A 15,852-nucleotide genomic window follows, 5' to 3' on the forward strand; every position below is an offset into this window, starting at 1 on the left:
CAACCGGAGGAGAAGAAGAGTGCAAGTGATGATGCTCTTTCTTCTATGTCTCAATGCATTACTATACTATCCCAAGGTCAAGCCACCATGCAAAAACAAATGGGACTATTAGAAGTGCAATTGAATCAAATGGCAAAGGAGCTTAGCACACGTCAACAAGGAGCCTTACCTTCACAACCGGAGCCAAACCCAAGAGGAAAACTCCATGAATGCAATGCGGTCACCACTCTACGTTCGGGAAAGGTATATGATAATCATGTTTACATGCCTACATCTTCTAGTCTCCATACAGATCCTTTATTTGATGATGATGTCAGTTTGCATTCATATGGGGCCAAGAGAGAAGAAAATGTACCTCTTGGCCATGTTGTTGATGACCAATTGCTTACACATCATGATTCTTTTTATCATAAGGAGGATGGGACCGGAAGGGAAGAAAATGTACCTTCCGGTAAATATGGAGTGGGTGATGTGACTTTGAATGCCAAAAGAAGAAATAAGGGGGTGGATAAGGTAGCCGGAGGGGAAGAAAATGTACCTTCCGGAGGAGCTAATCTTGGCAAAGGTTATGGTTTCTTGTCCTTTGAGAACAATGCAAGCAAATATGGTTTGATTGATAGCGGCAAGGAAAGAGCTTTATTGAGAAAGAACACTTCTAGGGATGAGGATGTCTCGGACCCTAAATTAGATGGTGAGGCCATGGAGGCTAGGGACCCATCTAAGGCCAATGACACCTCTAGGAAGGTTCCTGATGACATTAGACCCACCACACATGAGTTTGAGCCATCTACTTCTAGAGAAAAAGAGGGGAGAAATAAGGAGGAAGACCGACATGTGCACGGTAGCTCTAGGGATAGGAGTAGTCCGGTCTACTCATCACTAGGCGAGGCCTTGAGGGCTAAGAACCCTAGTGGGACCGTGACTACCCTTAGGGGCACCACCGGGAGTCTCACCTTTGATCCACCTCTTGACTTGAGCATACCGGAACCTCAACTTCCCTACCCTAATGTGCCAAGAAAGGAAAATGTGAAGAATAGTGGGAAGAAGAAGAAAGTTGGCTTGATGTCCGAAGTGCATGATATTTTAAAGAAGGTCAATGTCAATATACCTTTGATTGAGCTCCTTCGACAAATGCCGGTTTATGCAAAATTTCTAAAGGACTTGTGCACCCATAAGAGGAAGATAAAGAATGATGAGCGGTTCGAGATTTGTGAGGAGGTTAGTGCTATCTTGCAAAGACGGATTCCCCCAAAACTCAAGGATCCGGGGAGCTTTAATATCTCTTGCACTATTGGTGAGAAAGTCTTTGATAGAGCTTTGATGGACCTTGGTTCAAGTGTTAACATTATTTCTTTTGAGACTTTCCGGAAACTTGACCTTGGACCTATTAAAGCTACTCCTATATTCTTGCAACTTGCGGATCGGAGTATTAAGAGAGCCATGGGTGTTGTTGAAGATGTGTTAATCAAGGTTGATAAGTTCTACTTGCCGGCGGATTTGGTGGTATTAGATATGGATGATGGACCTCATAGTGACAAAGACATACCTATCATTCTTGGTAGACCCTTTATGGCAACCGCGGGAATAAAAATTAATGTTCAAAAGGGCACCATCAAAATGAAGGTATTGGGAGAAAAGGTATTACTTAAGAGTCTTGAACCCATATATCCTCCGGAAATAGTGAAGAGTGTGCTCTCTATCAATTTAGTGAAGGGTAATGCAGCCAAGAGTGAGCGGATCTTTGGACCTTTGAATTCCTCCAAGCCTACACTCCGTGCACAAAATCATTTCTCACCTATTTGGGGTTATGACAATGAGCCACCATTGAAGCATGATGATGTAGTTCCTACTTCTACTTTGGAGCCTACTATCAAGCTTGAAAAGCTAACAACCCCTATTCTTGAGACTTATGAGCAACACGAGAAGAAGAGTCCACCATTGAGTGAGGCACAAAAGGAGTCCAACAAGAAGTTAAGGGAGGTTTGTGGAGTTGTCAAGAAGGAAGGATCTAAGAGGTATGATTGACCTCCACCTTCAAGTTACAAACTTGCTTCTTCAATTGCTAGATGTTTTGGAAATGATAGTGATGCTAGCACAATTGTTGTGGGTGGTAAGAAGACATCCTTTGAGCCACCTTGAGGACGAAGAGTGAAGAAGACCGGCTTGGGGTCTTTAAAAACAAGCGCTTCTAGGGAGGCAACCCTAGGTAGTTTTAAAATTTACTTCTTCATTTTGCATCAATAAGGCTATTTAGCCATCTTTTTGGGAGGATGGGAGGTGTTTGGAGTTGGAAGTGTGAAGAAAGCAAGAATGTAGTGGTGAGTAGTTTCTGTCCAGAAAGTTCAGTTGAATTTGGTTGACTATAAATTCCAATAAACATGCGAATTTCAGCTGAAATTTTCTGGAAATATATCCTTGGGTGTCTACTGTCTTGTGCCAAAATTTGAACCACTTTCAGTCACTGGAACTCAAGTTATTTAATGGTCAATGCATGGAGGTCAGAACAGAGACAGCTACTGTAGAGTGACTTTGAGAAGCTATACCCTCTACATATCAAGCTATTTGGAGCTAAAATTTTTCAGAGATGTATCTTCACATGTCCTCTATGCACAGAAGAAACAGTTTTTGATTTTAACCTTCCTAGCTTCAGATATTGTGTTCCAAGTGACAGAGGTCAGAAACAGGGCACAGCAGAAACTGCAGAACAGATCAGTGAGTTTGGAGGCCAACGATTTTTGACTCATAATTGATTTTCAAGTGAAATTTTAACCAAAGGTAGCTTCATGAGTCTAGTTTTATATCCAGTTGATATCGCCCTCTTTGCACCTCTGGAGCTTCAGATATTTCTGTGTTGGTGACTGAGGGTCAGAAGAAGTCTTCATGACATATCGGCAATTTTGACCAGTTTTGGTTTTCATCTCAGTTGGAGATAGGTAGCTCGCTTTATATGGATAGAAAGCTCTCTGAGTCTACTTTCCATTCCAAGTGGTCTCATGTACTTATCTCTTTCTGAGTTTGAGATATGGGCATTTGAAGATATAAAGGTCATTGCTGGAAGCTTTCTGCACTCACTAGTTTGTGTTCACTTGGGGTGGTTGGACTTCTTGCACTTCAACTCTTCAATGGAGGCCATTTTAGGGCTGTTGTGAGGTGTGTTGGAGGTGATCAAGGCCATGTGCTTAATGAAGGACCTTGTCCTTATTCTTTGGTAGCCTATTGGTGACGCGTTGCTCTTTGGACACTATATATTTCTCAATGGAGTCGATCTTTCATGAGCACCTAGAGCTAGCTTGGAGCATACGTTAAGGAAGTCAAGGCCTTGTGCCTTGAAGTTGGTGTCTTATTTCAGTCTTCTCCGAAGGTCGTGAGCAATGGAGGGTCGACAAAGGGGGTTTTCCGTAACTTTTTTCCGCATTTAGATTTCTATTTTCATAGTTAATTTGTGTGCCTTCTCCCAGACTTCACTCTCCTGCCTAAATCCAACACGGATTTTAGCTTTCGAGCTCACTTTACAACATTGAGGACAATGTTGGTTTTAAGTGTGGGGGTGAGGTCTCGGGCGACTAAAAAAAAAAAAAAAAAATTTAGATTAGCTTTATGTAATTATATTTTAGTGGTTAATGCCTTTTCCAACCCCAATGACGAGGCATGGACTTAACTTGTTATGATTGTGGATAGATTGAGCATGATCTAAGACTTTGAATTTGTTTTGTGATTGAGTGTATATGTGATCTATGCTTGATTATATGTATGCACATAGCCTATGTTAGGTTCGTTCATCATAGTTGGAGAAGCATATAGATTATTCGATTAACTTGCATGCCTTATTTGTGAGCTTTTGAGCCTAATATCTATAGTGTATGCATTGTTCATTCACTTTTTCTTTCATGTGTGTACAATTTCATGACATTGCTTATCTAGAACTTGCTTGAGACCTCTCGAGGCTACTTTTAGCTTGCGACATGATAGAAAGGATGGAGGCATTAGGACTATATACCACCATGGCCAAAGAAGCATGTGCCTAAAAATATTTACCACTAGATTGCCACTTTGAGCCTATTTATATAATTTAGCCTTTTTGTTCATTACCACCACAAATCCCTACCTAGCCTAAACACTTTTATCCTACCATTCCATGGTAGTTGGTGAAGCGATTCGAGAGAATGACTTTATGCTTGAGTGCTTCAAAAGAAAGAAAAAGTCAAAAGTGTGAGGTTACAAAAGAATAAGTGTGGGGGTGAGTGATTTGTATAGAAAAGAAAGTTCTCCAAAAAAAAAAAAAAATTTTGTGAATATAGAAAGAAAGTTCAAGGAAAAGAAAAGTAGAAGAAAAAAATTGTGTGAAGAAAAAAAAAAGAGTTCAAAAAAAAAAAAAAAGAGTATTACGTAGTATAGTGTGGGTTGTACATTGGAATTAGAGTGAGTGAGTTAACATTTGAAAGCAAAAGTCATATATCTCTACAAGAGAGAGTTGCTTCATTGACTTCTATGGACTTTGTATTTCCTTATCCTTCATTTCTTTTAGCCACTTGCCCTTAGCCCCATTACAACCAAATAAAAGACCTCTTAATCTTGAATGTTGTGGGTTACCTAGCGGAGATGAGATCGAAGAGCAAGCATATGGCGACGCGTGTTGTGAAATTGCTTTTGAGTGAAATACATATAGCCCCTAAACACTTGAGCGGTAATATTTAGTGAACCTATGTGAGTTTAGTGGGTTATATCGGGTCTTCTATGTGTCTATTTGATTATGGTGGATTGATGTGACACATGGTTTACACATGCATATACTTGAGCATTTCTTACATGTGCATCTTAATTGCCTTACAAATTTATAATTTCTATGTCATGCTTTGTCGAACTCATGGTCATCTACATAATTAGTTCTCTGAGAATTATGGTTGGAAAGGCTAATACCACACTTTCTTTATGTTTGAGCATTTGTGTTTGAGTTAATAGATTTTTGGCAATTAATTTACATTTAGTTTGCTTGGGGACAAGCAAAGTTCAAGTGTGGGGGTGTGATTATACGCATTTATATGCGTGTAATTATATCTAAAACACTAGAATTAAGCTAATCCTCATGTCAATTAATATGTAATTAATCTATTTTTATTTACTTTGTAGAAAATAAGCGAAATTGCGGAAACGAGAGAAAATGGTGCGAAATTGGAGCAAATTGGAGTTTCCGACAAAAGGACTAAAAAGTCAACGCGGGTCAACCGTAGTCAACACCATCAAGGGAGTAGAATCAAACCATCTCTGATAATGTGTGGAAGTGCATTGAGGAAGAAGAGAAGAAAGAAAAAAATGGGGAAAAGAAAGAAAGATGAAGAAAAGAAGAAAGGAGAAAGAAAAGAAAGGAAAAGAAAAAAGAAAAAAAAAAAAAAACCTTTTGCTGACGTCATGATGACGTCAGCATCAGCATATGTTTTTCCTCTTTCCCCTCCCACGTGCACTCTCCATCTTTTCTTCCATTTTCTTTTTATTTTCTTTCTTTTCCTTTGTTCCTATCATGAGCTGCCACGTGTCATTATCTCTCCCTTCTAGCCATGCACCACCCGAGAACCCTACATTTTAATTGCATATATATATCCTCTCCTTCATCAACACAAAACGGCCGCACACCACCTCTCCATCCTCCCCTCTTCTCCAAAACACCACACCACCATACCCACTTTATATTTTCTTTTAATCTTCATTACTCCACATCAATTCCTCAAGAGATTTCAAGGAGCATCAATATTTGAGATTGGGTAAAAGTGAAAAATCATAAATCAAGGCTTGTCATAATTGCTCCATAGCAATTTGTGACTTGTTCTTGTGACTTCTCACTCCTCTTCACTTTTATCTCTTTATTTGATGTATTTTGTTGTTGATTTGTGGATGGGTTGTGAGTAGTCTATTTAGGAAGCTAGGGTTTGAGCCCTAGCATGGATTTAATGTAATAAATATGTTTTGATTTAATGGTTTTCAATTTCGTGTTTGGCATATGTTCTATTCTATAATATTTGGCTTAGATGCATGCTTAGGAGCGTGATTAACTCTTGAATATGTAGATGAGCATGTCTAGAAAAATTAGGGGACCTAATCACTTCTCTAATTTATGGCTAGGACACTTGTTTAGAACATGGTTAGTTACAATACCAATTTCGATTGCCGTATTGGCTAGCTTGGGAACCTTGATTCTAGGACTCTTCGCCTTTTGGTGCAACTAGAGGCCCTAACAAGGCTCTAGATTGTCCCAATTGAGTTTCTACGACCCTTGATCCGGAGTAGGAATACCCTTTAAGGAATCTATTGACCCATGAGCCTTGAAAAGCCTTGGGTACGGTTCTTGATGCCATTATGAATTAAATGACCATATCGGAGCATATTTATGCATTGAATTTGGCTAGGAGGATACCCTAGTGACCTAATTTTCATTTCTTGATAAGTTTCTATTATCTTTATCTTTAGTTCCAATATTAATTTTCAATTGTCAATTTTATTTTTCACAATCAAAATCAAATTTCATAAACCACTTTCATTGTCAATACCACTTGGTTGTGGGTTTCCGCATTTATTTGTGGTTCTCTTGACCAATTTTAGGCTTGGTTGTTCCGAGCCGGGCATGTAAATAGTTTGGTGCTATTTTTCTAGGTTCTTTGTTAATTGTTAGTGACTTAGTAATCGGCATAACCAAGGATTGAAGTTAGCTTTTCAATCCCCGTGGTACGATAATTTCGGGTCTAAATATTTCCCACTTCTTTGATGACCGTGCCCTTATTGCGCGTAAGTTGCATTCAAGCACTAAAATCACTTCCCCTGGTGAGTTTGTATGCAAATTGAGAAAATCTATGTATGGTCTCAAACAGTCACCTCGTGCTTGGTTTGGAAAATTTTCACAATTCATGCGGAAGGTTGGTTACAGGCAGAGCAACTCAGACCATACCTTGTTTCTCAAGCATCAACAAGGGAAGGTAACAGCTGTAATTATTTATGTGGATGATATGGTAATCATTGGTAATGATACTGTTGAGATGGATAGACTGCAGAGATAGCTAGCCTCTGAGTTTGAGATGAAGGACTTGGGTGAGCTTAAGTACTTCCTAGGAATTGAGGTAGCCAGGGGGAGAGAAGGAATCTATCTGTGCCAGAGGAAGTATGTTCTTGACTTGCTGACAGAGACAGGTTTGTTGGATTGCAGACCTATTAACACTCCTATTGAGCAGAACCATTGTTTAGCTGAGTATCCAGATCAGGTACCTACTGATCGAGCTCGCTATCAGAGGTTAGTTGGGCACTTGATTTATTTGGCTCATACTAGACCAGACGTTGCATATGCAGTGAGTGTGGTGAGTCAGTTCATGCATAATCCAAGTGAGAGTCACATGGATGCTGTTATGCGAATTCTGAAGTACTTGAAGTTAGCTCCAGGAAGGGGAGTACTGTTTTCTAAACACAGCAACATTCTTGAGGTTCGTGGCTTCACAGATGCAGATTGGGCTGGAAATGTCACAGACAGAAGGTCGACATCAAGTTACTTCACTTTTGTGGGAAGTAATTTGGTTACATGGAAGAGTAAGAAACAGAAAGTTGTGGCACGTTCTAGTGCTGAAGCTGAGTATAGAGGTATGGCTCACGGAGTGTGTGAATTGTTGTGGCTGAGAAATCTGTTACGTGATCTGGGTTTCAAACTCAAAAATTCCATGCAGTTGTATTGTGACAACAAGGCAGCTATTGACATATCACAGAATCCAGTACAGTATGATCGTACTAAGCATGTGGAGGTTGATCGTCACTTTATAAAGGAGAAGCTAGATGCCAAAATTATTAGCTTTCCGTTTGTTCCAACTGAAGAGCAACTTGCAGATGTACTTACCAAAGGAGTTTCCAGGAAGGAGTTTTATGACTCACTAAGCAAGTTGGGCATGGTTGATGTATATGCGCCAACTTGAGGGGGAGTGTTAGTGTGAGTCTTTGTTCCCTATTAGGAATAGATTACAAGGGAATATATTGTTGTAACTACTTACCTTGTAGTTGTGTAGTACAGTAGTACACAATAGTTGTAGTACGATTGTAACCCGTTTATATACACCACAGAATGGGTGTGATAATATATAAGAAAATTCATTCTCTCAATACTGTCTTATTTGACTGATTTTACATTAAGAAGATTCATTTGAGATAAACAATAGCCGAATTCCAACTGACTGTCAATGTAATGTAGTAAGTGGAAGGCTAAGATCTACCTCCTTGACGCTTTTCTCACATGCAAAACTAAACCACTTATCTACGATACTAGAGTCTCTAAATAGGTATCTCGTCATACCAAGTATGAATGTATCCAAAAACTTGATGCTTGTCCTACTCTCGGAATTCTGATTACCTTTGCAAGACGTTGATGAAGTCTTAGTGTTGAACTAATCTATGAAAATCAAAAGTCATCATCGTGAATCTTTCCAGACTCATCAAAATCTAATACGGGGCTCAAAGACCATACATCTTCCCATTGTTTGGAGAGAAAGCTCATGCGGACAGCAGCGTTAGGGGGGAGCAATGCGATTATTCGATCAATAACAAGGTCAGACAAAGAAGGTCTTATTGTGTTGGCCTTCGTTTCTTCTTGGCTTCTTGTTTTGAGCTCTTCATTCGTTTCCGGCTTGGACTTGATGCGTCTGTTTCTCCTTCTGATGTGACGACGTTAAACATTAATGTTGTAACATTTTAATATTTTATTTATTATTGAAATTAAATTTGGGTGAATTTATTTTGTGTTTAATTTATGAATTTATTTGTGTGTTTAAATTCAGAATTTATTTTGAATTTTATTTTGTAACTCATGGTGTTTTATTTTGATTTATTTTGGGTTTTAATTTTTGTAACTTATGGCATTTGGTTACTACCCTATTAATTGTATGGAGTGTCCTAAGAGCCTATAAATAGCACCATTTGTTGCATGCTAAAATACATAAAACTTTTACTCAACTATTCACCCATCAACTTTCTTTCCAAAATCCCCCAAAGAGTCTTGTGTATTTTTTGGCCAGAGAAAGGTGTTCTTTTGGTGGAGCTTTGGGTTCCTCCAATTTGTGCAGATTGGTGTGAGCCACACAACTTGTTGTTGGGCTGTTGTATCCTGGAGGGGACAAGTCAAGAGATTTCTGGTGCACCGGCATTGTTCCGCAGAGGGCTTGAATCTCCTTAAAGAGAGCGAGATACCCGCACCTCAGCCTTTTGTCAACGAGTTTCTCATATAGAAATTATAATTTTATTGTAATTTAACCAACAATTAATATATGTCAATCTCGAGTGAAGACTGACATGCATGGACGGGGTCTTATTTATACATAAACTCTACTTTGAATTCTTCAAGGAGTAGAAAACGTGGAGTCCATGGAATTCTTTTTCTTGTCAAACATGGTCTTCTCTCTCTTTTTTTTATTTTTATTTTTTTTTCCTTTTGTTGGGTGTTTGAGCAATCTGTTTGACATTGTGTTGGCAATTGAAGAGAATGATGATATTTTGCGTGGTCTTTGTGGAGAATATGAGACTGTCTACAGTATTTGTGAGCTTCAAGAGGATTGTGATTCAAGGGGAACTTTGATTTTGAACAAGTACATGGAGTATAGGAAAAGTCTTAAGTTGTCCTCCGAGATCAATGCTTAGAACACCAGAGGCTGAGCTCTTCTTGGAAAAGATACTATCTTTGATGCAATTGGGTGAGGATTATACCGAGTTAGAGGTGTCTACGTACGATCAAGGGCTTGACTAATGTTGACCCAGATTTAGGTCCAAGTGCCACTAGGGCATTTAGGAGGGGAACTTTCAACATAGTTGTTCAAGATATTACTGGGTTTTATGTCATGTTAGAGGGTTTCATTATGTGGAGAATGCAAGGAAAGCTATAAGGAATTAAGGATTGATGAGCATGTAATGCATGTGTCTGACGTCTTACGACTTCTATGGTTGACGACGTAAGTGTTCTATATGTTTTGCAGAGTTGCTTAGGAGGGCAAAATCCATTGGATATAATTAAGTTCGATAATTAGTTGCTGTATTTAGTGGTGCCAGTAGTTTGTTGAGTAATGAGCATTGAGTACTGGGAGGTTTTGCAATAAAAGATGAGAGGGCCACAATCTAGCTGTGCTTGGCTAGTTGCTGGTATTGATGTGCAAAAGACTGGTACTGAAATTGGCATAGTTTGGAATAATTTAGATGCAAGTAGCGAGTACATCCTCAAACTAAAACATAGAACTGAGGAGCAATGTTTAGAGGTGATAAGTATTTATATGTTACTCTGTGCCTTACTTTTCAAGATCTGTAACCTGAATGGCTAGGGTCTTGGCTTTGGGTCACATTTCAACGTGCTTTGTAATCTTCAAATCCCCATAACCGTACATTTTTAGTTCCATACAATATTTCAATTAATCTGCATTTGTGTTCCTCTATTGTATTGGCCCTGTCATTCTCTGCTATCATTTTTAGACTGTTCACACTCTTATCAATTTACAGCGACAGCAGAATGTTGCTGGTGATAAAAATTGGAAATGAAGGTTGATGTTGTGCAGACATATTTTTGAAAGGCAGATCAGCAATTCTTGAATCTGCTATACTAATCACTTGATAGCGCTACAGAGTTGGATGCTGCAGTTGTGGACTTCTGTATATGATCAAATCTTTTATACTTGAGGTTTGTTGTCTATTGTAACCTGGAACAAAGAGATTTGTCATCTCTGTAGTATAGTAAGCTCATTAATCTCTAATAACTCATGCTTTTTTGCTGTCGTTTCTATCTGCTACTGTATGATATCTTTAGCTATTGCTTAATCATATCCATTGGATTTTGCAGTCTAATGCTATTTTTTTCACTGAAATTCATGTGCATGGAGATATTGAGAGCTTTGTAACGTTTGTTTAACAAGAGGCCTCAAAAGCTGGAAGGAGCTAGTTAGGCAGTAATTCTCTAGTTGGAATAAAGAAAATAAAATGCCAAAGAAACTACATTTGATTCATAAAATCTGATAGTAACCAATCAGATATGCATGATACTTATAGATGTTGGTATATTGTAGACAATGGTAATTCGATCAAAAAGGTTTAAAACTGAACAAATCAACTCAAGTCGATCTAAGAAATCAAATCAACACCACAAATTTAAAATGAATTAATGAAAAATGCTCGAACCTTTAAATAGTCAAAAACAAAAAAAATTCAGCAAAAAAAATTTACCAATATGTGATCGAACAGCAGCTGAGTAACTTGTTAGGATGTGATGAGAATTAATTAGGAAAGGCAAGTCCTAGTTGGACTTGGTTAGTCTTCCTAATTGGACATGGTTGATGTTAAAGTTTATTCCTATCAGGAATAGGATCTTTCTCCTGTACAAGAAGGTTTGGTTTTCCTTCTACCAATTGGATTATAATTGGGGTGCCTATATATAGAGGGCATGGGTAGTAAACCAAGGCATGGTCGGTGCATGCGATCATCGACAAGAGAGTGTATATCTCTTGGGTAATGGAGTAGAGATGTCGAGAGTGAATACAGCTCTTGGGTGAGAGTGTGTTCTTGGAAAATTCTATGAGTGTGGGTGTACAAGGGTTATGGGTTTGGGTTATGGTGATTTAGCTCAATTGTAACTTGTACTGTAATTATTCTCATAGTGAAGAACATGTATCTCTCAAGAGGACGTAGGCACGGATTTATGCTGAACCTCGTTAAATCTCAGTGTTCTCTTGTCACTTGTCTTGTGGTTTGTTTACTTTTCTATTGGTCTACTCTGTGAGCCTTGACGGGAGGGATTCTAATTTCCATAACAAGTGGTATCAGAGCCAAAGGTTCGACAGGGACACCTCATCATTCAAGGTGGAGTCAGTTAGATGGTTAAGGTGTTAACTCAAAGTGCATTAGGTGGAGCCAGCTCGGGAAAATTTTCTAGCAACGTGGAGCAGGTCAAAAACTCAAGAAAAAGCTGATAGGTGGAGTAATGACTCGGAGGCTAAGTGGTGCGAGCCAAACTAAAGAAAAAATCCTAATCAAAGATGGAGTTGCAGGAGACCAGGATATGACTCAATGGAATGATGGTTGGTAAGAGTGTATATCTCACTAAGGTGGTTCATGGTGTCAGCGATCGTGCTTGTTCGCCATTCGTGGTATTCGTTCGCCGAAGGTTTACATGTTGATCGTGGTTGTTCGTCATGGCTTTAGGTATTGCCTCATAGTTTGAGGTGGAGTAGTTTGACAGAAAAGGAAGTTTCACTCTACATCCTAGTTCAACGGGGCTTATAAGTGTTGAAGGGAAATGATGTGAAACAGGAGAAGACAGCAGATAATCCACGGAAAACTGTCGGTGATTTAGTGATCATAGCAGGTCTAAATCCAAAGGCAGGGATGCTACAAGTGTTGTGACTAGGGTCATATGAAGCGAAAGGCTTGGATGGCATTGCTGTAGCAGAAACCGATTTTCATATGGAGATGCTCTCACAATCTCCATAGGTGACACATGTTCTTTGACTAGATATTAGATTTGGGATTAGCGTACTTTGGGTGGTATGATGATGTCCCAAAGTTACAGAGGAATTTGATATTTAGGAGCTAGTTGGTTTCCAAGGGCTATAAGTGTTTATAGCAGGTGGAGCCGAAAAAATCACACATGGGGGTACGGTCCACATACAAGGAGAACAATGTGGTAGGTACCATTTGGTATGTCAGACCTCGATGGATAATGGGAAATAGGAGTGCGCATAGGCTAGTCTCGTTTGCGGGTACAACAGAGACGTTGTTGACAAGTTTCCGAGTTCAGATGATGGTGAGAAGGAAATCCTGCTAGGGAAGGGGTTGTTTTAAGGTCCCTCTTCAGAGTCGGCTGTTGACTGTTGACTCGGTGCAGTTACACATAGGATTGGCCGTTACGAATCAGGGAGGACCACAATTGATTCAGGCTATGTGTTGCTGGTACAAAAAAGGCCAATGGTTAAAGATGGTGTAAGGTAATTTTGCATGGCATTCTCATCAAGGTGGGGATTGTTAGGATGTGATGAGAATTAATTAGGAAAGGCAAGTCCTAGTTGGACTTGGTTAGTCTTCCTAATTGAACATGGTTGATGTTAAAGTTTATTCCTATCAGGAATAGGATCTTTCTTCTGTACAAGAAGGTTTGGTTTTCCTACTACCAATTGGATTATAATTGGGGTGCCTATATATAGAGGGCATGGGTAGTAAACCAAGGCATGGTCGGTGCATGCGATCATCGACAAGAGAATGTATATCTCTTGGGTAAGGGAGCAGAGATGTCGAGAGTGAATACAGCTCTTGGGTGAGAGTGAGTTCTTGGGAAATTCTATGAGTGTGGGTGTACAAGGGTTATGGGTTTGGGTTATTGTGATTTAGCTCAATTGTAACTTGTACTGTAATTATTCTCATAGCGAAGAATAGGTATCTCTCAGGAGGACGTAGGCACGGATTTATGCTGAACCTGGTTAAATCTCGGTGTTCTCTTGTCGCTTGTCTTGTGGTTTGTTTACTTTTCTATCGGTCTACTCTGTGAGCCTTGACGGGAGGGATTCTAATTTCCATAACATAACTATGGTATCTTTCTTCAGTGACTGAGTCCCATAGCAGACAATGAGGGAGTGAAAGTGTAGTAAGTCACAAAGGAAAACACATCATTTATGTATGATTTGATTTCTCATACAATAATGATAGCAAGACTAGAAATCCTACAGCAAAAATTTTTATTTTAAAGATCATGAAAAGGTCAATTATTTTTCTTTTGTTTTGACCAGTATAAAAGCTTCATTCGAACCCCAAAATTCCAGTTCTGCATTCAAGAAAAAATGCAATGCTCATGCAGACACTCATGAGCAGATGCAACTCCAAGAACCGTATTAAGTCTTTGCACAGAGATAAAATAAGTACCTTGATCTAACCAAATCTTTGTCAATGCACAATCATGTTGAAGAACCACGAAAAAAATTCAAAATTATAAAAATTGATCCCTCTGCCATTACAAAACCCCATGATCATGCATCACATGAGTCACTAGAAATATCACTCAATATGTATAGTGCCAATGAATGTGAATTTAAACTCTTTGTGCATCTGTACATGCTCCTCTTAATGGTTCAATATTGAAAATACTAGGACGAAATGTATTTCTGGGTATCGGAGATTGATAGATACGTTGCAATCCTTATTGGGCAAAAGCCAAAAAATCACACAAAACACACAACTTTGGTTACGCAGTGAAAACCTCAAATTTGAGATTTAAAACACTGCGGGGCTCTTACTCTTGAGAACCCAAAATAAGATCAATCCACTAATGGTGAAGAATACGTTTCTTTACAAACACAAATAGCACTCCTCTCGGCCATAATCTCTAGACTAACTAAAGAAGTGTTTGTCTTGAACCTTGACTGTCTACTTCACTTGAACGATCTTCAATTATCGCTCTCCTTGCAACCATAGCTTCTCTACTGATCTCGAGAGAACCAATGCATATGAGTGAATGAACAATGAGACACTTAGACACGGAACAAGTGTTTCATGGACTCTTATGGAACCTTTGTTTAAGCAGCCAAGAAGCACACTAATTCTTAAGTTAAAGGACGTCAAGATTCAAGATTAACATTATTCTAGTTGTGAACGTCAACATCCGGCGTACACAAAATGAACGTCTACTTTTTGAATATATGGAGAAGAAAACAAATCCTCAACATTCAAGATTTTAACCTAATTAGACTCCTAATAGGAATGATCTTTTAATAAAAGATATCCAATTAAAAATAAACAGATCCTAAATCAATTAGGACTTCAATTGTATGATTTTAACAGTTGGAAAATATCTTAGAAGAAATAATATTTAAAAGCTGAAAGACACTTTCCAAAATTGAACTCCCTAAAGCGTAGGACTAACTCAGGGATTGCAATAGAAATATAAAAAAAAATGTTGCAGCAAACTCTCAGAAACGCTTCTACTATCAAACTCTCAAGTTGCCTGTCATCTGTACCACTGACATAACTCTTCTTCTTCTGGGACTCGCATTCCTCTTCTTTGAAAAGAGCAACCACAGTAGCGTAGCAACCAAAACCGCCAGTACAGAAATCAAACCTAGCAATATGCTTGTTTTCGCTCTTCCACTCTGACCAGAACCATCCATATTACAATAGAGACAATCAATCCGCTCCCAAAAGTTTACAGGAACTGTGGAAGGGAGAGAGCCAGTAAAAGTATTGAACCTCCACTTTTTCAAGAGGTAAGCAGAAGAAACAGCCCCTTTAGAGGCACGGAACCCTACATGAGCCAACTCTTTACATTGCTTGGAGAGGTCGATCTAAAACTTAATAGCTGGACTCAGAGGCTGATTCTGGGGCTAGTACCCGACCCAAACCCGAAAAGCCATCAGGTCATTTTTGTATTCAACCTAAGCAGTGATGATCTGGCCAAAAGTTAGTGCTCAATTTAAAACCCTATATATCAATGTAGTAAGAATAAGTAGGTAGGGCTGGGCATCAGGGCCCGAAGGACTGAGGACCCGACCCGAACTGAGCAAAAATGCCCGATTCGGTTCGGTTTTGATATGTAAATTTTCGGTTCGGTGGAAAGACCGACCCGAATCCTTTTTGTCGATTAGGTCTCAGGCTTTAAATATTAAGAGACCGAAGGCCCGAACCTAACCCGATCTCAGCCTCCCTCCCAAAAGCTTCTGTTTTTCCCCAATTTCTGAAAACCCAGTTTCGAAACCATCTCAGCCCCTTCTCTTTCTCTTTCTCTCTTCGTCCATTACCAGCTCCTCCGCCTCCGCAAGAATCAAGCCATTCCCTGTCTCCTAAATCGTACCCCAGTAAGCCATTGGACGCGAAGCTCCAGAA

Source organism: Rosa chinensis, chromosome 7 (assembly GCF_002994745.2).
Source record: "Rosa chinensis cultivar Old Blush chromosome 7, RchiOBHm-V2, whole genome shotgun sequence".
In the NCBI taxonomy this organism is placed as follows: domain Eukaryota; kingdom Viridiplantae; phylum Streptophyta; class Magnoliopsida; order Rosales; family Rosaceae; genus Rosa; species Rosa chinensis.